Raw genomic sequence first — 26,737 nt, 5'->3', positions numbered from 1 at the left:
AAGTTGACAAGGGAGTGTATGGCACATCACAAATAACCCAACCTGGAAAAAGTTAAGCAGATAAAATAAATTAAGGAGTGGTAGGAAGTTGGATGGAGAAGGCAATGGCACCCCACTCCAGTACTCTTGCCTGGAAAATCCCATGCATGAGGAGCCTGGTAGGCTGCAGTCCATGGGGTCGCGAAGAGTCAGACATGACGAGTGACTTGACTTTCACTTTTCACTTTCATGCATTGGAGAAGGAAATGGCAACCCACTCCAGTGTTCTTGCCTGGAGAATCCCAGGGACGGGGGAGCCTGGTGGGCTGCCATCTATGAGGTCTCACAGAGTCGGACACGAGTGAAGCGACTTAGCAGCAGCAGCAACAGGAAGTTGGAAGAAAAAAAAGGAGCACTTGATTGTGAGAGTAATCAGGAAAGTCTTCATGGTAAGATTAACCCTCTGAAATGAAGGGTGGATAGCATTTTGATTGAGACAGTAAGAAGGCAGCTTACCAGGTAGAGACAACAATAGAAGAAAACTTTTTTTTTCTTGGTAACTAAGTATATAACTATTTTCTCTGCAGAGTTAAATTTATCGCTTTTAAAAACATCCGGGTAGCATTTTAACAATTAGAAATGCAATCATGGTTTAGGGCAGCTGATTCTGCACTTCTGATTTAGTTGAAAATGTGATGCTAAATATCTTTTTACCTTTCATTCTCTGCTCTCCTAAAGCTTCCCATTCAGTCATAGAGATAAAAATTTGTAGATAGAAGATGAGTGCTTTTCACGTGGATTCAATTCCTAATGAATGAATACATCTCTATTTATATTTACCCTGTGTAAGTTCGACAAACCCATGGTAAATTTATTTTCTTTTTTATTTGTATAGGAAATTGCCTTGAAACTGCTATCAGAGCAATTTTTCTTTCCTTAGTACTGTAGATTAGTATGCTTTTCCTCAACTATGTTCATGGTGGTTTAGTTGCTATGTTGTGTCTGACTCTTTGTGACACTATGGACTCCAGCACACCAGGCTCCTCTGTCCATGGGATTTCCTTGGTAAGAATGCTGGATTAGGTTGCCATTTCCTTCTCCAGGGGATCTCCCCAGTCCAGGGATTGAAGCTGACTCTCCTGCACTGAAGGCAGATTCTACACAAACTGAGCCATCACAGGGTCACGAAGGGTAGCTTTTGCAATATGAACAAATTCAATTTAATGGCCAGCTGTTCTTGATACAATAATTTGTGTTAAGCAGACAATCTCAAAACAGCAATGGTGTAGGTAGGAGGCAGTGAATAATAAATGGCTTTCTCTGTGTGACTATAGACTAAAAAGACAACTTTTCAAAATAATATAGTTGGAACTGATTGGTAATAAGAGTTTCTACATCATACTTGTCTACACTGATTCAGATGGTTAAAATCAATATGCCATAGTACATCTAATGAAAACTGCTGCAACATATGTGTAATTAATAATTAAATATTTCACAGAATAAATTTCCTTTCTATGTGTATGTGAGGTTCTTAGATATCACATACATTGAAATTTCTATAAAAAGATCTATATGAACCAAGAAAAATTAAAATAATTTCCCAGAATCAGTATCATTTAGTATTAATAGATCATAGACTTTTAGATTTGATTCAGTTCTGATTTCACCCTCACATTTGCTAATAGTGTAACTATAGAAACGTGTTTTATTATTACTTCATTCATTTATTCACAGTTATTTAATAAATAAGGAATATAAGTAAGACATCATATTTCTATGCAAGGAAAACAGATTCTTTCTTCAGTACAAGGGAAGGAAGATAAAATTGACATTCAATATACCAAGGCTTGGTAAATGTTCTTATTTGGGAATGCTTAAAGAGGATGAGATGGCTGGATGGCATCACTGACTCGATGGACGTGAGTTTGAGAGAACTCCGGGAGTTGGGGATTGACAGGGAGGCCTGGTGTGCTGCAATTCAAGGGGACGCAGAGTCGGAAATGACTGAGCAACTGAACTGAACTGAACTGAACTAAAAGTAGAAAAAGGAAGAGAGTTCCAGAAAAACATCTATTACTGCTTTCTTGACTATGCCAAAGCCTTTGACTGTGTGGATCACAATAAACTGGAAAATTCTGAAAGAGATGGGAATACCAGACTACCTGACCTGCCTCTTGAGAAACCTATATGCAGGTCAGGAAGCAACAGTTAGAATTGGACATGTAACAACAGGCTGGTTCCAAATAGAATAAGGAGTACATCAAGACTGTATATTGTCACCCTGCTTATTTAACTTCTGTGCAGAATACATCAAGAAAAACCCTGGGCTGGAGGAAGCACAAGCTAGAATCAAGATTGCTGGGAGAAATATCAATAACCTCAGATATGCAGATGACATCACCCTTATGGCAGAGAGTGAAGAGGAGCTAAAAAGCCTCTTGATGAAAGTGAAAGAGGAGAGTGAAAAATTTGGTTTAAAGCTCAACATTCAGAAAACAGATCATTGCATCTGGTCCCATCACTTCATGTGAAATAGATGGGGAAACATTGTAAACAGTGCCGGACTTTATTTTTGGGGGCTCCAAAATCACTGCAGATGGTGAATGCAGGCCATGAAATCAAAAGAGGCTTACTCCTTGGAAGGAAAGTTATGACCAACCTAGATAGCATATTGAAAAGCAGAGACATTACTTTGCCAACAAAGGTCCGTCCGAAGAATTGATGCTTTTGAACTGTGGTGTTGGAGAAGACTCTTGAGAGTCCCTTGGACTGCAAGGAGATCAAACCAGTCCATCCTAAAGGAGATCAGTCCTAGGTGTTCTTTGGAAGAACTGATACTAAAGCTGAAACTCCAATACTTTTGACACCTCATGTGAGGAGTTGACTCATTGGAAAAGACTCTGTTGCTGGGAGGGATTGGGGGCAGGAGGAGAAGGGGATGGCAGAGGATGAGATGGCTGGATGGCATCACTGACTCGATGGACATGAATTTGTGTGAACTCCGGGAGTTGGTGATGGACAGGGATGCCTGGTGTGCTGCGATTCATGGGGGCGCAAAGAGTCAGACATGACTGAGCGACTGAACTGAACTGAAAGTATTACGTTGCCAACAAAGGTCCCTCTAGTCAAAGCTATGGTTTTTCCAGTAGTCCTGTATGAATTTGAGAGTTGGATTCTAAAGAAAGCTGAGCACCAAAGAATTGATGCTTTTGAACTGTGATGTTGGAGAAGACTCTTGAGAGTCCCTTGGACTGCAAGGAGATCAACCAGTCCATCCTAAAGGAGATCAGTCCTGAATATTCATTGGAAGGACTGATGCTGAAGCTGAAACTCCAGTACTTGGCCACCTGATGCAAAGAACTGACTCACTAAAAAAGACTCACTAGAAAAGACTGAAGGCAGGAGAAGGGGACGACAGAGGACGACATGGCTGGATGGCATCACTGACTCGATGGACATGAGTTTGAGTAAGCTCCAGAGTTTGTGATGGACAGGGAAGCCTGGTGTGCTGCAGTCCATGGGGCTGCAAACTGTCAGATATGACTGAGCGACTAAACTGAACTGAAAGTATTACTTAAGTAAGAGGAGATACCAAACCTTGTCTAGGAAATCTTCCCAGAGATACGGACAGGCAGACTGCATCCTGAGGTATGTAGATTCACCAGTTAAGAATAGGTTGAGGAGAGAGAGAGCATGAAGCTGTCAGAAATATTTCATAGAACGTTTCCTTACATGCAGTAACAAGGATGCTCTCAGTTCAGTTCAGTGGCTCAGTCGTATCCGACTCGTTGCGTCCCCATGATGCAGCACACCAGGCCTCCGTGTCCATCACCAACTCCAGGAATTTACCCAAACTCATGTCCATCAAGTCGGTGATGCCATCCAGCCACCTCATCCTCAGTCGTCCCCTTCTCCTCCAGCCCCCAATCCCTCCCAGCATCAGGGTATTTTCCAATGAATCAGCTCTTCGCATCAGGTGGCCGAAGTATTGGAGTTTCAGCTTCAACATCAACAAAAGAACACCCAGGACTGATCTCCTTTAGGATGGACTGGTTGGATCTCCTTGCAGTCCAAGGGACTCTCAAGAGTCTTCTCCAACACCACAGTTCAAAAGCATCAATTCTTTGGCACTCAGCTTTCTTCATAGTCCAACTCTCAAATTCATACATGACCACTGGAAAAAACATAGCCTTGACTAGACGGACCTTTGTTGGCAAAGTAATGTCTCTGCTTTTGAATATGCTATTTAAGTTGGTCATAACTTTCCTTCCAAAGAGTAAGCATCTTTTAATTTCTTGGCTGCAGTCACCATCTGCAGTGATTTTGGAGCCACCCAAAATAAGGTCTGACACTGTTTCCAATGTTTCCCCATCAATTTCCCATAAAATGATGGAACCAGATGCTATGATCTTCGTTTTCTGAATGTTGAGCTTTAAGCCAACTTTTTCACTCTCCTCTTTCACTTTCATCAAGAGGCTTTTATGGTATATCTTATTAAAGAATGTAGGCATCATTTTGATTTAAGCTAGTGAAGGATTTTACATAGGGGATGATAAAATTTTCAGCGCTAAATGCTATGTGAAGAAGGAAGGAAGATGGAAGGAGATGCCCAGAGATGTGGACTGGGAGTGCATTATGAACTAAGTTAGCAGTAGTATAAATAAAGAAAAAGTGTGTATAAATTAGAGAAATATAAAGAAACTCATATAGATTATTCCCTCTACTTGCTCCTTTCAGCTTTCTCAAAAGATAACCTTATCAAAGAGTTCTTTCTTTACTGCTTATACCAAAGTAGTATGTGTGCACATAAACAGACACACACACACACACACACACACACACACACATGCAGATACTGCTCTATTCCTTTTATATTTCATTGCTTTTCTTTATAGTATGTATCTGCACTTAGTATCGGAGAGGGCAATGGCACCCTACTCCAGTACTCTTGCCTGGAAAATCCCATGGATGGAGAAGCCTGGTAGGCTGCAGTCCATGGGGTTGCTGAGGGTTGGACACAACTGAGCGACTTCACTTTGAATTTTCACTTTTGTGTATTGGAGAAGGAAATGACAACCCACTTCAGTGTTCTTGCCTGGAGAATCCCAGGGATGGGGGAGCCTGGTGGGCTGCTGTCTATGGGGTCACACAGAGTTGGACATGACTGAAGTGACTTAGCAGCAGCAGCACTTAGTATGCTATATATAGTTTATATATATTTTTTTTTACTGCATGGCTCTCTTAAATAGACTTTAAACATATCTTTTCAAAAATAAATCATTAGCTACTCTTTTTCCTAGAATACTTCTTGGAGTAAAACAACCATATGGTAAACAATTGTTCAATAAATACATCAAGAGTGGGAATTGGCAGAATCTAGTAACTGATGACTTTCATATTTTATCTTGTCTCTGATGTTAATTAACCTGTGATAGGAATGCTCCATACATTTTAGACATTGTCATGTAAAACACCACAAAATTTCTTGGTATATAATTTGCTACTGTTGTTCAATCATTAAGTCAAATCCAGGCCTTTGCAACCCAATGGACTGCAGCATACCAGACTTCCCTGTCATCCACTATTTCAGGATTTTGCTTGAACTCATGTCCCTTGGGTCGGTGATGCCTTCCACCCATTTCATCTTCTGCTGCCTCCTTCTCCTCTTGTCTTTGGTCTTTTCCAGTAAGTCAGCCCTTTGCAACAAGTGGCCAAAGTACTGGAGCTTCAGCTTCAGAAATAGGCTTTCCAATGAACATTCAGGGTTAATTTCATTTAGGATTGACTGGTTTGATCTCCTTGCAGTCTAAAGACTCTCAAGAGTCTTCTCCAGCAACACCATTCAAAAGCATCAATTCTTTGGCAGTCAGTCTTCTTTATGATCTAACTCTCACGTCTGTACATGACTACTGGAAAAACCATAGCTTTGACTAGAACATTTGTCTGCAAATTGATGTCTCTGCTTTTTAATACACTGTCTAGGTTTGTCATAGCTTTCCTTCTATTAATCAAGCATCTTTTAATTTCATGGCTACAGTCACCATCCACAGTGATTTTGGAGCCCAAGAAAATAAAATCTGTCACTGCCTAAAACTTCTTCCCCTCTGTTTGCCATGAAATGATAGAACCAGATGCCATGACCTTAGTTTTTTGAATGATGACTTCTAAGCCAGCTTCCCCCCCCTCCCCTTCACTCTTACCAAGAGGCTCTTTAGTTCCTCTTCAATTTATGCCATTAGAGTTGTGTCATCTGCATATCTGAGGTGGTTGATAATTCTCCTGTCTATATTGATTCCTTGTAATTCATCCAGTGTAGCACTTTACATGATGTACTCTGCATATAATTTAAACAGGCAAGATGACAATATATAGCCTTGTCATACTCCTATCTCAATTATGAACCAGTTAATTATTCCTTGTCTTATTCTAACTGTTGCTTCTCACCCACACACAGGTTTCTCAGGAGACAGGTAAGGTAATCTGGTATTTTCATCTCTTTAAGAATTTTCCACAGTTTGTTGTGATCTGAACAGTCAGAGGTTTTAGCATAGTCAATGAAAGAGAAGTAGATGTTTTTCTGGAACCCCTTTCCTTTCTCCATGATCCAAAAGAGTTGGCAATTTGATCTCTGGTTCCTCTGACTCTTGAAAATCCAGCTTGTGCATCTAGAAGTTCTTGATTCACATACGACTGAAACCTAACTTGAAGGATTTTGAGCATTATATTTCTAGCATTTGAAATAAGCACTGTTGTACAGTAGTTTGAATATTCTTTGGCATTGCACTTCTTTGGGATTGGAATGAAAACTGACCCTTTCTAGTCCTGTGGCCACTGCTGAGTTTTACAAATTTGCTGACATATGGAATGTGGACTCTAACAGCATCATCTTTTAGGATTTTAAGTAGTTTGACTGGAATTCCATCCTTCCACTAGCTTCATTCATAGCATTGCTTCCTAGGGCCCACTTGACTTCACACTCCAAGGTAGCTGACTCTAGGTAAATGACCATGCCATCATAGTTATCTGGGTCATTAAGACCTTTTTTGTATAGTTCTGTGTATTCTTGTCACCTCTTCTTAATCTCTTCTGCTTCTGTTAGGTCTGTGCCATTTCTGTCCTTTGTTGTGCCCATCTTTGCATGAAATGTTCCCTTGATATCTCCAACTTTCTTAGAGCAATCTTTAGTCTTTACCATTCTATTGTTTTCCTCTATTTATTTGCATGGTTCATTTAAGAAATACTTCTTATCTCTCTTTTCTATTCTCTGGAATTCTGTATCCTATTGGGTGGATCTTTCCTTTTCTCCCTTGCCTTCTTCATCTCATCTTTCCTTAGATATTTGTAAAGCCTCCTCAGACAACCACTTGGCCTTCTCGCACTTCTTTTTATTTGGACCGATTTTTGTCATCACCTCCTGTACAATGTTATGAGCCTCTGTTCATAGTTCTTCAGGCACTCTGTCTACCACATTTAATCCCTTGAATCTATTCATCAGCTCCACTGTATAGTGGAGGGATTTGATTTAGGTCATACTGAGTGACCTACTTGTTTTACTTACTCTCTTCAATTTAAGTCTGAATTTTATAATAAAGAACTGATGAATTGAGTCACAGTGACCTCCATGTCTTGTTTTGGCTGACTGTGTAGAGCTTCTCCATCTTTTGCTGCAAAGAACATAATCAGTCTGATTTTAATATTGACCATCTGGTGATATGTAGACTCATCTCTTACATTGACCAGTGTGTTTTCTTGACAAAATTCTGTTAGCCTTTACCCTGCTTCATTTGGTACTGCAAGGCCAAACTTGCTTGTCATTCCAGGTTATCTCTTGACTTCCAGCTTTTGCATTCCAGTCCCATATTATGAAAAGGACATTTTGTGTGTGTGTGTGTGTATGTGTGTGTGTGTGTTAGTTCTAGGTATTATGTCTTCACAGAATCTATCAACCTCAGCTTCTTCAGCATCAGCTGTTGGGGCATAAACTTGGATTACTGTGATGTTGAATGGTTTGCCTTGGAAATGAACAGAGATAATTCTGTCGTTTTTGAGATTGCACCCAAGTACTACATTTTGGACTCATTTGTTGGCTATGAGGGTTACTCCATTTCTTCTAAGGGATTCTTGTCCACAGTAGTAGAGGTAATGATAATCTGAATTAAATTTGCCCATTCCTGTCCATTTCAGTTCACTGATTGCTAAGATGTCAATGTCTACTCTTCCCATCTCCTACTTGACCATGTTCAATTTACTTTGAGGCATGGACCTAAAATTCTAGGTTCCTGACCAATATTTTCTTTATACCATCAGACTTTAATTTGCTTTCATCCCAGACACATCTACACCTGAGTGTCATTTCCACTTTGGTCCAGCCACTTCATTATTTCTGTAACTATTAGTAATTGTCCTTTGCTCTTCCCCAGTAGCATACTGGACATCTTCTGACCTGGGGTGCTCATCTTTTCCTGTCATATCATTTTGCCTTTTCAACTGTCCACAGGGTTTTCCAAGCAAGAATATTGGAGTGGATTGCCATTCCCTCCTCCAGTGGACCACATTTTGTCAGAACTCTTGCACAGCATAGCTCATACCTTCACTGAGTATTGCAGACCTCTTTGTCATGACAAGGCTGTGAAGGGGTGGCATATAATAGGCCCATTAAAATGTGTCATAAAGTTCCTTGTCCTCTTATATGAAAAAAAAAAAATGCATCTCAGAAAGAGGTAGGTCTCATTGGTAGCATATCTTCATCCTCATAATTTGCTTTATTAATTGTTAAATTATACAACTCACTTTTACATTATTAAAATGCAAAAATAATTTGAATTTACAAAATTTATTTTATTTATATATGTTTATTTATTTTACTTTACAATATTGTATTGGTTTTGCCATACATCAACATGAATCCGCCATGGGTGTACACGTGTTCCCAATCCTGAACCCCCTTCCCACCTCCCTCCCCATACCATCCCTCTGGATCATCCCAGTGCACCAGCCCCAAGCATCCTGTATCCTGCATCGAACCTAGACTGGCGATTCATTTCTTATATGATATTATACATGTTTCAATGCCATTCTTCCAAATCATCCCACCCTCTCCCTCTCCCACAGAGTCCAAAAGACTGTTCTATACATCTGTGTCTCTTTGGCTGTCTCACATATGGGGTTATCGTTACCATCTTTCTAAATTCCATATATATGCATTAGTATACTGTATTGGTCTTTTTCTTTCTGGCTTACTTCACTCTGTATAAAATTTAATGTTGGAAAATCAGACACAGAAATAGGCAATGGGTCACCACATGATTTTAGAGACTATTAATCTAGTTGAACATCTCCAATCAAAAATGCCAGAATGTAAAACAGTAGAGAAATTCAAATCCATAGCTATGAACTCCATATGGTTTGAGACAGCACATCTATTATTTTCTACCAACTGGCTCTTTATTCATACGTGCTAGAAGTCCAGCAAAAGCTGATTGTCATAGCTTAAATAAAAAGGCCCCAAGGACACATCATCAGCAAGATAAGAAGAAGGGTCTTTTTGGGGAAAAATGTCTCCACTATCACAGCTGGTAGACTTGACATGAAAAGAGATATTATTTCAGGATCCTTTCTTGAACTTCTTTTCATTTCAGCACAGTGAGATAAAAATAATAAACTGGTAAAAAGCAAGTGAAAGACGAGGGTGATTGAAGTCATGATTTTGAGCATATCTCAAATAGATGTTATTCCTATATCTCAGTATTTAAAAATGTTTAGTAAAAGATGTAGGAGGGGAAAATAAACTTGGCAAAGATAAAAAGACAGATGAGGATATATGATTCTGCAAATGTGCAATTGTGTCATTCTGTCAGCATATCACCAATTATTCAATGATTGCTCGTGGCGATTAAAATAATCTTACATATTTTCTCCTCTGTAGCATACATCAGTGATGAACACCTGAAATCTTGAAGGCCTTAGAGCTAACTTGGCTTATATATGTATGAAAAATATATTTTTAATTCATATGTATATGACTTGAATTAAATAAGAAAAATGGAAACTTTAATATTTTAATACATTCTTGACAACTTTATATCAGGTCAAATCAGTCACTAAGTCATGTCCAGCTCTTTCCAACCCCATGGGCTGCAGCATGCCAGGCTACCCTGTCCATCACCAACTCGCAGCGCCTACTCAAACTCATGTCCATCACATTGGTGATGCCATCCAACCATCTCATTCTCTGCCATCCCCTTCTCCTCCCGCCTTTAGTCTTTCCCAGAATCAAGGTCTTTTCAAATGAGTCAGTTCTTCACATCAGGTGGCCAAAGTATTGGAGTTTCAGCTTCACATCAGCCCTTCCAATGAATATTCAGGACTGATTTCCTTTAGGATGGACTGGTTGTATCTCCTTGCAGTCCAAGCAGCTCTCAAGAGTCTTCTCCAACACCACAGTTCAAAAGCATCAATTCTTTGGCACTCAGCTTTCTTTTTAGTCCAACTCTCTAATCCATACATGACTACTGGAAAAACCATAGCTTTGACTAGACAGACCTTTGTTGGCAAAGTAATATCTCTGCTTTTTAATATGCTGTCTAGTTTGGTCATAGTTTTTCTTCCAAGGAGCAAGTGTCTTTTAATTTCATGGCTGTAGTCACCATCTGCAGTGATTTTGGAGCCCCCCAAAATAAAGTCTGTCACTGTTTCCATTGTTTCCCCATCTATTTGCCATGAAGTGATGAGACTGGATGCCATGGTCTTAGTTTTCTGAATGTTGAGCTTTAAGGCAACTTTTTCACTCTCCTCTTTCACTTTCATCAAGAGTCTCTTCACATTGTGCCATAAGGGTGGTGCCATCTGCATATCTGAGGTTATTGATATTTCTCCTGGCAATCTTGATTCCAGCTTGTGCTTCATCCAGCCCGGCATTTCATATGATGTATTCTGCATATAAGTTAAATAAGCAGGGTGACAATATACAGCCTTGACATACTCCTTTCCTGATTTTATATATAATAATTACTATACTTTATATAATAACTGCTAAACTAATACCTGCGTAGGGACATTAGGTAGAAATCTGTTACAAAAAGATTCAAACTATTGTGGTCCAAACACAGTAACTTCACTGTAACTTGACTGAGATATTGTCGACCATATATTACTGCAATAGTTAGTTATAGCTAGGTAATTTAATTATTTTAATAAAATGTGTTCATTCAAAATAGAAACAATATGGCAAACCTTACAGACTTGAAATTTAAGACTAGTAAAGATAACAGAGGTGAGAAAATACATTGTTATATATAAAGGGAGAATTATTGAGCCCCTTCTGTTTCATGTTTTTCATATGTTCTTTCTGACAAATAGAAAAATTAGAAGAGATTAGTGAAACATGATTTTAACTTTAAGAATTCTATCAACAGAAATACACTTTATATGAAACACTGAATAAGATATTTAATATATGATAAGCACTTTATTGATAAAGGCTGACCTGGGGTTTGACAAGTCTGGTCCTATACATGGACAGGTTGCTGAATACCTGATTTATATTATTTTAAGGACTTGCTTTTGTTGAATCATAAAATATTTTCTCTGATCTCTCAAAATTCATCATCATAAGTTATATAGTTGCTTTCCTATTATCCCCTTTCAATTTTTGTTCATTTTTTGGGTTTTCTTTTTTAGAAAAATTTTCCTATATATAATGTGGTAGTTAACTAGCTTTAATTTATGTGGGTATTGTTTAAATAATAACTTTATTATTGTATTAACTTCCACTGTATAATCATAAGGGATTTGATTTAGGTCATACCCGAATGGTCTAGTGGTTTTCCCTACTTTCTTCAATTTGAGTATGAATTTGGCAATAAGGAGCTCATGATCTGAGCCATAGTCAGCTCCCAGTCTTGTTTTTGCTGACTGTATAGAGCTTTTTCATCTTTGGCTACACATAATATAATCAATCTTATTTCAGTGTTGACTATCTGGTGATGTCCACGTGTAAAGTCTTCTCTTGTGTTGTTGGAAGACAGTGTTTGCTATGACCAGTGCGTTCTCTTGGCAAAACTCTATTAGCCTTTGCCCTGTTATTGACACTGTTTCAAGTATTGGTTCTTTGTCAGAAATAACAGGAGTATACTAATGGTGATGGACAGGGAGGCCCGGCGTTCTGTGATTCATGGGGTCGCAGAGTTGGACACGACTGAGCGACTGAACTGAACTGAACTGAACTGAATATTTCTTTATATTGTTGCTGCAGTCATTTTCAATTTATCCTTGTATATTATTGGACTCTAAAGCAAATTATTTTGTCTAAAATTAGATAATTTTTCTTTAAATTACTTTAAAAGTATTTTAGTACTCTTATCCATGAAAATGCTATGTGTGTTTGTGCTTAGTCGCTCAGCCGTGTACGACTCTTGCGACCCCATAGACTGTAGCCTGCCAGGCTCCTTTGTCTATGGGATTCTCTAGGCAAGAATACTGGAATAGATTGCCTTTTCCTTCTCCAGAGGATATTCCCAACCCAGGAACTGAACCTGGGCCTCCCGCATTACAGGCAGACTCTTCATTGCTTTTAATTCTACACATACTTGTGATTTTTGTTTCAGTATTGAACATCAATTGCTTTCCCCTATTTACCCTTAAATTCTTAGTTATTTACAATAATTCAGTATATTTCCCAAGATTCTAATACCGGTTGACATTTTCAGGAAGGATTCAGGTTGTCCTGATTACTCAGTCCTTTTATGTTAAGATTCTCTTTTGAAGATTTTGTTACTGTTGCTATGCTTTATGAACAACAAATCATAGATGTAAAATTTGCCAGTCACATAATTTTTCTTTCAAAATTATTTCCATTCTACTTTTTTCTGTTAGCTTCAGGTGACATTATGATCAATTTCCATTTGTTTTCTTTCTTGTATTTTTATAGCAACCGCATTTTGTTTGTTTTGCTTATTATTTTGCCAGTCTACTTGTGGGACACATTCTTTGAATAAAAATTTTATCATTTCACCAGGATAAGTTTGCATTTAGTGAATTGTAATTAGGTAAACATTTTCATTTTACCCAAATGGTATGCTAAAAAAAATTGAAGCTCAACTTCTGCATTGTCTCCACATGTAGGTGTACATCATGTTACTGTTTCTTCTGTCCTCACCTTTCTCCCTACTCAAAGGAGTCTTATGTTTTGCAATACTTTTAGCTTCTTCCTGCTCCTCCTTTTTTATATTCTACATATAACCTTTTTTATCTTACATCCTTTGGTTTAAAAAGTTAATATTTTCTTTGAGATCTCCAAGACAGATCTTTTTTAAAGTATATATATATATTTTTCCTATGACAAGGCTCCTCTTGCCCCAGATTTTCCTTAAAATGTTCAGTAGGTTTCCCTTCTCAGATGGATTCTCTGATCTCATGGATCTCTTTTATGTACCTTCAAAAAATATTAAGAACAAAAAAAGAGAAGTGCATCTCCATGACTCAGCATGGCTAATTAATATGAGATTCTTCTTTATCATTTTTGTTTGATTGCTCTATGTTTCATTTAACCAGATTTACTTGTCAGTGGTAGTAAATTTTCTCATTAGTACCTTCTTAACTCTGGGGTGAATGCTTCATTTATACATCACCTCGGTTAAACATTTTTATTTTTAACAATGGTATTGTATATTTTGAACAGGACTTTACTTAAAAATTAAAGATAATAGTCTTACCTATTTCATCACTTTCCAAAATGTTATGATTCTCACTGTTATGGTCAGATGTTTACTGAAAAGTCCCTGTATAAAACAAGCCATAGTTCCCATGCATAATTTGAAGTAAAAGTTATTGAAAATATTAGCACTGCCTTTGATTACTTTATCTGTAAAAACTCTATATCTTTATTTATTCTCTGAATTTCTGCTGTCTTGCTAATATTTTGTTGATTTCTGTTGAGCTTATGTGTATTAGAAAACAGTAGTTATAATATTTATAATATTAATCATGCTGTATGGAAATAAATCTTTAGTTATTTTTTTTTTCTAAATAGTATATACCACATTATTAGCAGAAGACTCATGATAGTTATAAATGAAAGGCCTACAGAGATGTTTGCAAATCACCCTTGATATGGTTCTAGCTTTTGTGTTTTTTGACCTAAGTACAAAATTCCAGGGACTTTAGAGGATTGTGAAAATAAAATGGAGTTATTAAGAAATATTAAGTCAAGTTGAATTTGCCTTCTTTCTGCAATTGTGAATGTTTTTAAGAACTCTTAAAGAAAAAAAAACACATTTTTCAGGTTCTTCTTTTCCCACTCTATGTAAATCATTATATAGGACTGAATAGAGTTCCCTGTGCTATTCAGTAAATTCTTATTAGTTGTCTATTCTCTATATAGAGCAGTGTATGGATGTCAATCCCAATCTCCCAAACTATCCCCTCCTATTATCCTCTCTGGTGATCACAAGTTTGTTTTCTACATCTGTAACTCAATGTACACTTTGTAAATAGGTTCGTTTGAACCACTTATTCAGCTTCTACATATAAGTGATATACAATATTTGTCTTTCTCTGTCTTACTTCACTCAGTATGACAATCTCTAGGTTCATCCATGTTGCTGCAAATGACTTATTTCATTCATTTTATGCCTGAGTAAATGTTCCATTGTACATGTGTGTTATCATATCTTCTTCATCCATTCCTCCGTGGATGGATAGTTAGATTGCTTCCATGTCCTCAGTTCAGTTCAGTTCTGTCGCTCAGTTGTGTCCAGCTCTTTGCAACCCCATGGACTGCAGCATATCAGGCTTCCATGTCCAACACCAACTCCTGGAGCTTGCTTAAACTCATGTTCATTGAGTTGGTGATGACATCCAACCATTTTATCCTCTGTCATCCCCTTCTCATCCTGCCTTCAGTCTTTCCCAGCATCAGGGTCTTTTCCAATGTGTCCCTTCTTTGCATCAGGTGGCCAATGTACTGGAGCTTCAGCTTCAGTGTCATCCTTCCAATCAATATTCAGGACTGATTTTCTTTAGGATTGACTGGTTAGATCTTCTGCAGTCCAAGGGACTCTCAAGATTCTTTTTCAACACCACAGTTCCAAAGGATCAGTTTTTTCAGTTCTGAGCTTTCTTTATAGTCCAATTCTCACATCCATCCATGACTCCTGGAAAAACCATAGCTTTGACTAGATGGAACTTGGTCAGCAAAGAATATTCTCTGCTCTTTTTAAAAAATTTTTTTAAAATTTTATTTATTTTTTTTTACATTTTACTTTACATTACAATACTGTATTGGTTTTCCCATACATTGACATGAATCCACCACAAAGAAGATGTATAGATGGCCAAGAGGCCTATGAAAAGATGCTCAACATTACTAATTGTTTAAAAAAATGCAAGTGAAAACTACATGAGGTATATTAAAAAGCAGAGACATGAGACATTTATATATTCCACCCATTTTTAAAATCAGATTGGCTTTTTTATACATATTGAGCTTCATGAGCTGTTTCTGTATTTTGGAAATTAATCTCTTGTTGGTTTTATTTGCAAATATTTGCAAATATTTTTCCTATTCTGTGAATTTTCTTTTCATTTTTTATAGTTTCCTTTGTTATGCAAAAGCTTATAAATTAAATAGGTCTCATTTGTTTACTTGTGTTTTTATTTTCATTTCTCTAGGAGGTGGATCTAAAAAGATTTTGCTGTGATTTATGTCAGGAAGTGTTCTCCCTAATTTTCCTCTAAGAGTTTTATAGTGTCCAGTCTTGCATACATTTAGGTTTTAACACATTTTGAGTTAATTTTTCTGTGTGGTGTTAGAAAATGTGCTAATTTCATTCTTTTACATGTAGCTGTCCAGTTTTTCTGGCACCACTTCTTGAAGAGACTGTCTTTTGTTGATTGTATAGTCTTGCCTCCTTTGTCAAAGATAAGGTGTCTATAGGTGCAAAGTTTATCTCTGGACTTTCTTTCCTGTTCCATTGACTATGTTTTTGAAGAAAAACACATCTTGATAAAATTATGTAGAATGTGATAGATGAGTCAGACTCACTTGCTTCTTTGTTAGCAATTATTTTGTATAGTGGTAATATAAGTTTCAATATCAATCCCACAAGAGACTGAAGTAGACCTGCCTATGAGTGTCCAGGAGTCTCTGGTGGAGGCATGGGTCGACAGTGGCCTGCTACAGGGTCGGGGGCACTGAATTCAGCCGCCTTAGGAGTGGAGAGTACTGACAAAACATGGTTCACTGGAGAAGGGAATGGCAAGCCACTTCAGTATTCTTGCCTTAAGAACCCCATGAACAGTATGAAAAGGTAAAAAGATAGGACACTGACAGATGAACTCCCCAGGTTGTTAAGAGCTCAATATGCTACTGGAGAAGAGTGGAGAAATAGCTATAGAAACAATGAACAGCCAGAACAAAAACAATCCCCAGTTGTGGATGTCACTGGTGAGGAAATAAAGTCTGATGCTGTAAGAACAATATTGCATAGAACGTGGAATGTTAGGTCCAAGAATCAAAGTACATTGAAGGTGGTCAACCAGGTGATAGCAAGAATGAACATCAACATTTTACAAATCAGTGAACTAAAATTGACTGGAATGGGCAAATTTAATTCAGAAGATCATTACATCTATTACTGTGGGCAAGAATCCCTTAGAAGAAATGGAGTAGCCCTCACAGTTAACAAAAGAGTCTGAAATGCAGCACTTGGATGCAATCTCAAAAATGAAAAATGATCTCTTTCATTTTCATGGCAAACCATTCAATATCACAGTAATCCAAGTCTGTGCCCCAACCACTAATGCCAAAGAAACTGAAGTCATATGGTTCTATGAAGACCTACAAGACCTTCTAGTTCAGTTCAGTTCAGTTGCTCAGTTGTGTCCAACTCTTGGTGACCCTATGTATTGCAGCACACCAGGCCTCCCTATCCATCACCAATTCCCAGAGTCTACCCAAACCCATGTCCATCAAGTCGGTGATGCCATCCAGCAATCTCATCCTCTGTCATCCTCTTATCCTCCTGCCCCTAATTCTTCCCAGCATTAGGGTCTTTTCCAATGAGTCAACTCTTCACATGAGGTGGCCAAAGTATTGGAGTTTCAGCTTTAACATCAGTCCTTCCAGTGAACACTCAGGACTTATCTCCTTTAGGATGGACTGATTGGATCTCCTTGCAGTCCAAGGGACTCTCAAGAGTCTTCTCCATCACCACAGTTCAAAAACATCAATTTTTCAGCGCTCAGCTTTCTTCACTGTCAAAATCTCATATCCATACATGACTACTGGAAAAACCATAGCCTTGACTAAATGGACCTTTGTTGGCAAAGTAATATCTCTGCTTTTGAATATGCTATCTAAGTTGGTCATAACTTTCCTTCCAAGGAGTAAGCGTCTTTAATTTCATGGCTGCAATCCCCATCTGCAGTGATTTTGGAGCCCCCCAAAATAAAGTCTGAGACTGTTTCCACTGTTTCCTCATCTATTTCCCATGAAGTGATGGGAACAGATGCCATGATCTTAGTTTTCTGAATGTTGAGCTTTAAGCCAACTTCTATGAAGACCTACAAGACCTTCTAGAACTAAAACGAGAAAGAGATATCCTTTTCATCATAGGGGACTGGAATGCACGAGGAGGAAGTGAAGAGATACCTGGAGTAACAGGCAAGTTTTGCCTTAGGGTACAAAATGAAGCAGGGCAAATGCTAACAGAGTTTTGCCAAGAGAACACACTGGTCATAGCAAACACCGTCTTCCAACAACATAAGAGAAGACTCTACGCCTGGACATCACCAGATGGTCAATACAAAAATCAGATTGATAATATATTTTGCAGCCAAAGATGGAGAGGCTCTATAGAGTTAGCAAAAATAAGACTGGGAACTGACTATGGCTCAGATCATGAACTTATTGCAAAACTCAGGCTTAAATTGGAGAAAAGTAGGGAAACCCACTGGGTCACTCAGGTATGACTTAAATCAAATACCTTACGATTATACAGTGGAAATGACAAATAGATTCAAGGGATTAGATCTGATAGACAGAGTACCTGAAGAAATATGGACGGAGGTTTGTACCATTCTACAACTTACTGTAATCAAAATCATCCCCAAGAAAAAGAAGTTCAAAAAGGCAAAATGGTTATCTGAGGAGGCCTTACAGATAGCTGAAAAAAGAACACAAGCAAAAGGCAAAGGAGAAACGGAAAGAAATATCCATGAGAATGTAGAGAAATCCAAAGAATAGCAAGGAGAGACACGAAAGCCTTCCTCAGTGATCAGTGCAAAGAAATAGAGGAAAACAATAGAATGGGAAAGACTAGAGATCTCTTCAAGAAAATTAGAGATACCAAGGGAATATTTAATGCAAAGATGGGCTCGATAAAGGACAGAAATGGTATGGACAGAAGCAGAAGATATTAAGAAGAGGTGGCAAGAATACACAGATGGATTATATAAGAAAGATATTAATGGACCAGATAATCACGATGGTGTGATCACCCACCTAGAGCCAGACATCCTGGAGTGCAAAGTCAAATGGGCCTTAGGAAGCACCACTATGAACAAAGTTAGTAGAGATGATGGAATTCAAGCTGAGCTATTTCAAATCCTTAAAAATGATGCTGTGAAAGTGCTGCAGTCAATATGTCCTCATATTCGGAAAACACAGCAGTGTCCACAGAACTGGAAAGTACCAGTTTTCATTCTGATCCCAAAGAAAGGCAATGCCAAAGAGTGTTCAAATTACTACACAATCGCATTCATGTCACATGCTAGCAAATTAATGCTCAATGTTCTCAAGCTAGGTTTCAACAGTATACAAACCAAGAACTTCCAGATGGTCAAGCTGGATTTAGAAAAGGCAGAGGAACCAGGGATCAAACTGCCAGCATCCTTTGGATTATTGAAAAAAGCAAGAGAATTCCATAAAATCATCTACTTCTACTTCATTGACTACACTAAAGCCTTTGTGTGGATCACAACAAAGTGTGGAAAATTCTTAAAGAGATGGAAATACCAGACCACATTATCTGCCTTCTGAGAAACCTGTATGCAGGTCAAGAAGCAACAATTAGAACTGGACATGGAGCAAGGGACTGCTACCAAATTGGGAAAGGAATTTGTCAAGGATGTTTATTGTCACCCTGCTTATTTAACGTGTATGCAGATTATATCATGCAAAATGCTGGACTAGATGAAGCACAGATTGGAATCAAGTTACCAGGGAGAAATATCAATAACTTCAGATATGCAGATGACACCACTCTTATGGCATAAAGTGAAGAGTAACTAAAGAGCCTGTTGATGAAGATGAAACAGGAGAGTGAAAAGCTGGCTGAAAACTCAACATTCAAAAAACGAAGATCATGGCATCCCGTCCTATCACTTCATGCAAATAGATGGGGAAACAATGGTAACAGTTACAGACTTTATTTTCCTGGGCTCCAAAATCACTGCCAATGGTGACTCCAGCCATGAAATTAAAAGAGGCTTGCTCTTTGGAAGAATAGCTATGACAAACCTAGACAGTATATTAAAATACAGAGATGTTACTTTGCTGATGAAATTCCATCTAGTCAAAGCTATGGTTTTTCCAGTAATCATGTATGGGTGTGAGAGTTAGACCATAAAGTAATCTGAACCCTGAAAAATTGATGCTTTCAAACTGTGGTGTTGGAGAAGACTCATGAGATTCCCTTGGACTACGAGGAGATAAAAGCAGTCAATCCTAAAGGAGATCAGTCCTGAATAATCATTGGCAGGACTGATGCTGAAACTGAAGCTCCAATACTTTGGCCACCTCATGTGAAGAACTGACTCATTGGAAAAGACCCTGTTGCTGGGAAGGACTGAAGGCAGGAGGAGATGGGAGCAACAGAGGATGAGTTGGTTGGATGGCATCACCGATGTGATAGACATGAGTTTGAGTAGGCTCTGGGAGTTGGTGATGCATAGGGAAGCCTGGCATGCTGCAGTCCATGAGGTCACCAAGAGTCAGATACAACTGAGGAACACAAACTGAACTGAATATCAGTTTGATTGTACATCCTATGACAGTTCTAATTCTAAATTATACAAACACACACGCGCGCGCACACACACACACACACACACACACACACACCCCTGTGAGAAAGCCTGTATAAGTAAACACAAATTACATTTTTAACAGAATGTAAGTCACTTCTTTTTTTATCTTCTTAAAGGACTTTGGGGATTTGGAGAATTTAATGGTAATAAAGTAAGCGAGCACACTTTGAATTGTGACTCAAAGTCAGTACGGATAGAAGCTTTGTGTTTTCATAGTTGGGCTTCCCTGACTTCCCTACCACATGGCTATACTCTTATTTTCAAATTCAGTTCAGTTCAGTCGCTCAGTCGTGTCCAACTCTTTGCGACCCCATGAATCGCAGCACGCCAGGCCTCCCTGTTCATCATCATCTCCCGGAGTTCACTCAGACTCACGTCCATCGAGTCTGTGATGCCATCCAGCCATCTCATCCTCAGTCATCCCCTTCTCCTCCTGCCCCCAATCTTTCCCAGCATCAGAGTCTTTTCCAATGACTCAACTCTTCGCATGAGGTGGCCAAAGCACTGGAGTTTCACCTTTAGCATCATTCCTTCCAAAGAAATCCCAGGGTGATCTCCTTCAGAATCAACTGGTTGGATCTCCTTGCAGCCCAAGAGACTCTCAAGAGTCTTCTCCAACACCACAGTTCAAAAGCATCAGTTCTTTGGTGCTCAGCCTTCTTCACAATCCAACTCTCACATCCATACATGACCACAGGAAAAACGATAGCCTTGACTAGACGGACCTTAGTCGGCAAAGTAATGTCTCTGCTTTTGAATATACTATCGAGGTTGGTCATAACTTTTCTTCCAAGGAGTAAGCGTCTTCCAAGGATGGCTGCAGTCACCATCTGCAGTGATTTTGGAGCCCCAAAATTAAAGTCTGACACTGTTTCCACTGTTTCCCCATCTATTTCCCATGAAGTGATGGGACCGGATGCCATGATCTTCGTTTTCTGAATGTTGAGCTTTAGGCCAACTTTTTGCTCTCCATTTCGCTTTCATCAAGAGGCTTTTTAGCTCCTCTTCACTTTCTGCCATAAGGGTGGTGTCATCTGCCTATCTGAGGTTATTGATATTTCTCCCAGCAATCTTGATTCCAGCTTGTGTTTCTTCCAGCCCAGCGTTTCTCATGATGTACTCTGCATAGAAGTTAAATAAGCAGAGTGACAATATACAGCCTTAACGTACTCCTTTTCCTATTTGGAACCAGTCTGTTGTTCCATGTCCAGTTCTAACTGTTGCTTCCTGACCTACATATAGGTTTCTCAAGAGGCAGGTCAGGTGATCTGGTATTCCCATCTCTTTCAGAATTTTCCACAATTTATTGTGATCCACACAGTCAAAGGCTTTAGCATAGTCAATAAAGCAGAAATAGATGTTTTTCTGGAACTCTCTTGCTTTTTCCATGATCCAGTGGATGTTGGCACTTTGATCTCCGGTTCCTCTGCCTTTTCTAAAACCAGCTTGAAGGTCAGGGAGTTCACGGTTCACGTATTGCTGAAGCCTGGCTTGGAGAATTTTGAGCATTACTTTACTAGCATGTGAGATGAGTGCAATTGTGCTGTAGTTTGAGCATTCTTTGGCATTGCCTTTCTTTGGAATTGTAATGAAAACTGACCTTTTCCAGTCCTGTGGCCACTGCTGAGTTTTTCAAATTAGGTCCATGAATCAAGGCAAATTTAACTCAGATGACCATTATTTTCAAATAGATATCATAAAATTTGTGTTGCATTAATTTCTGTAGATTTTTATATTATCAATGAATGCCTGTATAAAAGCTTAGTATTGGATATAAACTCTATTCAAAGTGCTTTAAATTCTTTTGATAGTACATTCAGTGATTGGTACCAAGATTTTGGACTTAGGTTGAAATCCAGATGTACTGTTTGCCAGCCATGTGAACTTGGGTACATTACTTGGGTTATTCAATGTGCCTATATATTAAATTGTTTATGGTGAGGGTTAACTTAATTATCTTACATTAAACACTTAGAATAGTATCTGGTACACAATGGTTCAAACTTTTAGCTTTTATTATTGTTGGCTTTATTTTGTTAAATAAATTATCCACACACATATATTAATGTTGAAAATAAAATGACCACCCAAATCATTCATAGCATGAGTAGTTAATGGAACTAAGAATTTAAGTAATCTCAGTCTCTTCTTGTGAATGTAATTTTAATTCGAACTATGTCAACCCACTGCACTACTCTTGAATGGAAAATCCCATGGACAGAGAAGCCTGTGGACTGCAGTCCATGGGGTTGCAAATAAATGGCCATGACTGAGCAACTGACCACATGAGCAAATCATAATTTTCTAAATAAATTATAAAAATTTATTTATTCTTTCTGCTGATGTTCTTATGATGTGTTATGGATCATGTTTCTAGTAATTATGTTACTTCATTATACATTTTATTTTTATATGGGCTTTTGAGGATTAATCAGACCATTTCTTGAAACTGTAGATTATTTTATGCAAAAGGATTGAACATGAGAAATAGATCACAGTATAGTTATTTCCAGGTACTATTAGAAATAATAAAATGAAATTAACTAAGTTGCTAAATATTGAAGCTAACATAAAAAATTATTTTACATATAGTGACAAAAAATTTTAATTATTATAATTTTGCATCGTTTACAGTGACAAAAATTACCAGATACTTGGGAATAAATCTAAAAAAACTATAAAAACTGTGTATAAATTTTTTTAATATTTCTAATAAGTGGATTTATGTTTGTGATTTATAATGTACTATATTAAAATATCCTTATTCTCCAAATTTTCTATAAATTCAATATAATCCTAAAAAATTACTAGTAATATGTTAGGTTTATTTATATGTTGTGTATATGAATATTCTTAATTGATTCTAGAATATATATGGAATTGTAAATGGCCAGGAGGAGCCAAGAGAAATATAAACAAGAAAAAGAAATTTATGGAAATATTCTATCAAATAACAATTGCAATCATTATCATAAAGCTAAAATAGCATTGTAATATTAGTGGAGCAGAATTCAAGTCAATGAAGGGAACAAAATAAAGAATTCAAGGGACATATTCGCACATCCTGGTCACTTGTTTTATATCAAGTTGACAATATAATACAGTAAGAAAATAATTATATTTAAAAAGGAATAGTGCTAGGTTAATTGACCATTGATATGGAGCATAAAAAGAAACCCAACTCTTATCACACTGTATATGTAAAACAATTCTAGGAGAATAATAGAATGTACCATAATAAAAGCTGTAGAAAAGTAAATTAACATTGGGCTATATCATCATGACCTTATATCAAGCAAAGACTTTGTAAATAGGGCCTAATAAACACAGACCATAAAGAAATGTTTTCAATTTGAAAATTTTGATAATTCAAGTAGAAAAATATCAGACTTCAGACAGCTCAATAAAAATGAACCAAAGACTTGAAAAACACTTTATTCCTTTGTGTATTTTCTTTTTTGAATATCCAAGTGACCTAAATGGTAGAGAAATACACTTCATTTCAATTACAAATTATCTCATTAATTGTCAAAGGAATGAAAATTAAAACCAGAAAGTTAAGCCTACATGACTTCTGGGGCCAGGTGGGAGGCAGTCCTGACTTGGGGTTAAGATGGGGAGGTGCTGACAGTACTGTGTACAGGTGGAGATAGGAAGGATTGAAACTTTCATACACTGTGGAAATGGGAGTGCATACAATCATATTAGAAAGCTTGTCACTAGTTACAGTAGTGGAACTTATCCATATTCTATGGCTTGATGTTTTTATTCCTATGGATATACCCAGTAGAAACGCCTATGTATGTTTACAAGGAGATGTGCACATGAATGTTTGTAACAGCATTATACTTAGCAGCCCCATACTAGACTAAACCTAAATATCATTAGTGACAAAAAATAGCTCATTTATGATACATTTATACAGTCAAAATGGATAAATGCATTTATGATGGTACCCTCCAAATATAAGAGTGGGCAGAAGATACCAAAACAAACAAGTATTTTCTCTTTGGTTCCATTTATTTAACTTCACAAATAGAGAACATTATCTATAATGCAATTAATGTTTCCTTTGTTGATGTATGAAGTGTTTCTCTGATGCTTGTAATATTCAAGTTTTATTCATTGCACTAATTGTTACTTTGAGAAAACTTGTTATATAGTTCACCTTTCTTCAAGTATGTTATGCTCTAATAGACATGCTTACTTTTGAAACTCTGTTTGGTTTTTGGCCAATGATTTTTCCCTCAGCCCATCACCTTCAGCACACTGAAACATCAGCCCCTCTTTTCCACTTTTTCTTGATCTTACTCATGAGATTTCTCCTATAAACTTTCACATTCAATTGTGTATGTAAAAGATGCCTCTGATATTTTGCTTTTTCTTTTTCATTATGGTTTACTACAGAATATTCAGTATAGTTCCCTGTGCTATACAGTAGAAACTTGTTGCTTATCTGCTCTATTGATACATAGAATAGTGTGCATCATTTAATCCCAGCCTCCCATCCCAACCCTCCCCTGACACCCAGCCCTTTGGCAACCACTAATCTTCCCTCTATGTCTGTGAGTCTGTTTCTGTTTCATAAATAGTTCATGTCATATTTTAGATTCCACATATGCTGCTGCTGCTGCTGCTAAGCCGCTTCAGTCGTGTCCGACTCTGTGCGACCCCACAGACTGCAGCCCACCAGGCTCCCCCATCCCTGGGATTTTCTAGGCAAGCATACTGGAGTGGGTTGCCATTTCCTTCTCCAATGCATGAAAGTGAAAAGTCAAAGTGAAGTCGGTCAGTCGTGTCCGACTCTTTTCGACCCCATGGACTGCAGCCTACCAGGCTCCTCTGTCCATGGGATTTTCCAGGCAAGAGTACTGGAGTGATGTCATTTGGTATTTGTCTTCTTTCTGGTTTACATCACTTAGAATGGTAATCTCTAGGTCTATTCATGTAGCTGCAAATGGCATTTTTTCATTCTTTTTTATGGCTGATTAGTATTTCTACATCTATGTGTATATAACCATATCTTCTTTATCCATTCATCTGCTGAGGGAAATTTAGGGTTTTTTTTTTTTTCCCATTGGCTATTGTCAGTAGCACTGCTGTGAACATAGGGGTTCGTGTACATTTTCAAATTGACAGTTTGTCTGAATATATGCTGAGGAGTTGTATTGCTGGATATGGTAGCTCTACTTTAGTTTCTTAAAGGGATCTCAGTCCATGGGGTCGCTAAGAGTCGACACGACTGAGCGACTTCACTTTCACTTTTCACTTTCATGCATTGGAGAAGGAAATGGCAACCCACTCCAGTGTTCTTGCCTGGATAATCCAGGGATGGGGGAGCCTTATGGGCTGCCATCTATGGGGTCGTACAGAGTCAGACACGACTGAAGTGACTGAGCAGCAGCAGCATACTCTTCGCCTCTCACCTTGAACGTGGGGTGTCTCTTCACGGCTGCTCCAGCAAAGCGCAGCCGCTGCTACTCACCTTGGACAAGGTCGCCCCTCCTGACCTTGAATGTGGAGTAGCTCATCTCGGCCCTCCTGCTCCAGTGCAGCCGCCGCTCCTTGGACATGGAGTACCTCCTCTTGGCCGCTGCCCCTGACCTCGGATGTGTAAGACAGTAGGACGTTCAAGAGGGCATCAGAGGTCAGACACACTGAAACTAATCACAGAAAACTAGCCTATATGATCACCTGGATCACAGCCTTGTCTAACTCAATGAAACTAAGCCATGCTGTGTGGGGCCACCCAGGACAGATGGGTGATGGTGGAGAGGTCTGACAGAATGTGGTCCACTGGAGAAGGAATGGCAAAACACTTCAGTATTCTTGCCTTGAGAACCCCATGAACAGTATGAAATGGCAAAATGATAGGATACCAAAAGAGGAACTCCCCAGGTGGGTAAGTGCCCAATATGCTACTGGAGATCAGTGGAGAAATAACTCCAGAAAGAATGAAGGGATAGAGCCAAAGCAAAAACAATACCCACTTGTGGATATGGCTGGTGACAGAAGCAAGGTCCAATGCTGTAAAGAGCAATATTGCATAGGAACCTGGAATGTAGGTCCATGAATTAAGGCAAATTGGAAGTGGTCAAACAGGAGATGGCAAGAGTGAACATCGATATTCTAGGAATCAGTGAACTAAAATGGACTGGAATGGCTGAATTTAAATCATGACCATTATATCTACTACTGTGGGCAGGAATTCCTTATAAGAAATGGAGTAGCCATCAGGGTTAACAAGAATCTGAAATGCAGTACTTGGATGCAATCTCAAAAGCAACAGAATGATCTCTGTTCATTTCCAAGGCAAACCATTCAATATCACAGTAATCCAAGTCTATGCCCCAACCAGTAATGGTGAAAAATCTGAAGTTGAACGGTTCTATGAAGACATACAAGACCTTTTAGAACTAACACCCAAAAAGATTTCCTTCTCATTACAGGGATTGGAATGCAAAAGCAGGAAGTCAAGAAACACCTGGAGTAACAGGCAAATTTGGCTGTGGAGGACAAAATGAAGCAGGGCAAAGGCTAATAGAGTTTTGCCAAGAGAACACACTGGTCATAGCAAACAGCCTCTTCCAACAAAACAAGAGAATATTTTACACATGGACATCACCAGATGGCCAATACTGAAATCAGATTGATCATACTCTTTGCA

This window comes from Capra hircus, chromosome 16 (genome assembly GCF_001704415.2).
Source record: "Capra hircus breed San Clemente chromosome 16, ASM170441v1, whole genome shotgun sequence".
Taxonomy (NCBI): domain Eukaryota; kingdom Metazoa; phylum Chordata; class Mammalia; order Artiodactyla; family Bovidae; genus Capra; species Capra hircus.
This window is presented reverse-complemented; position numbering follows the sequence as displayed.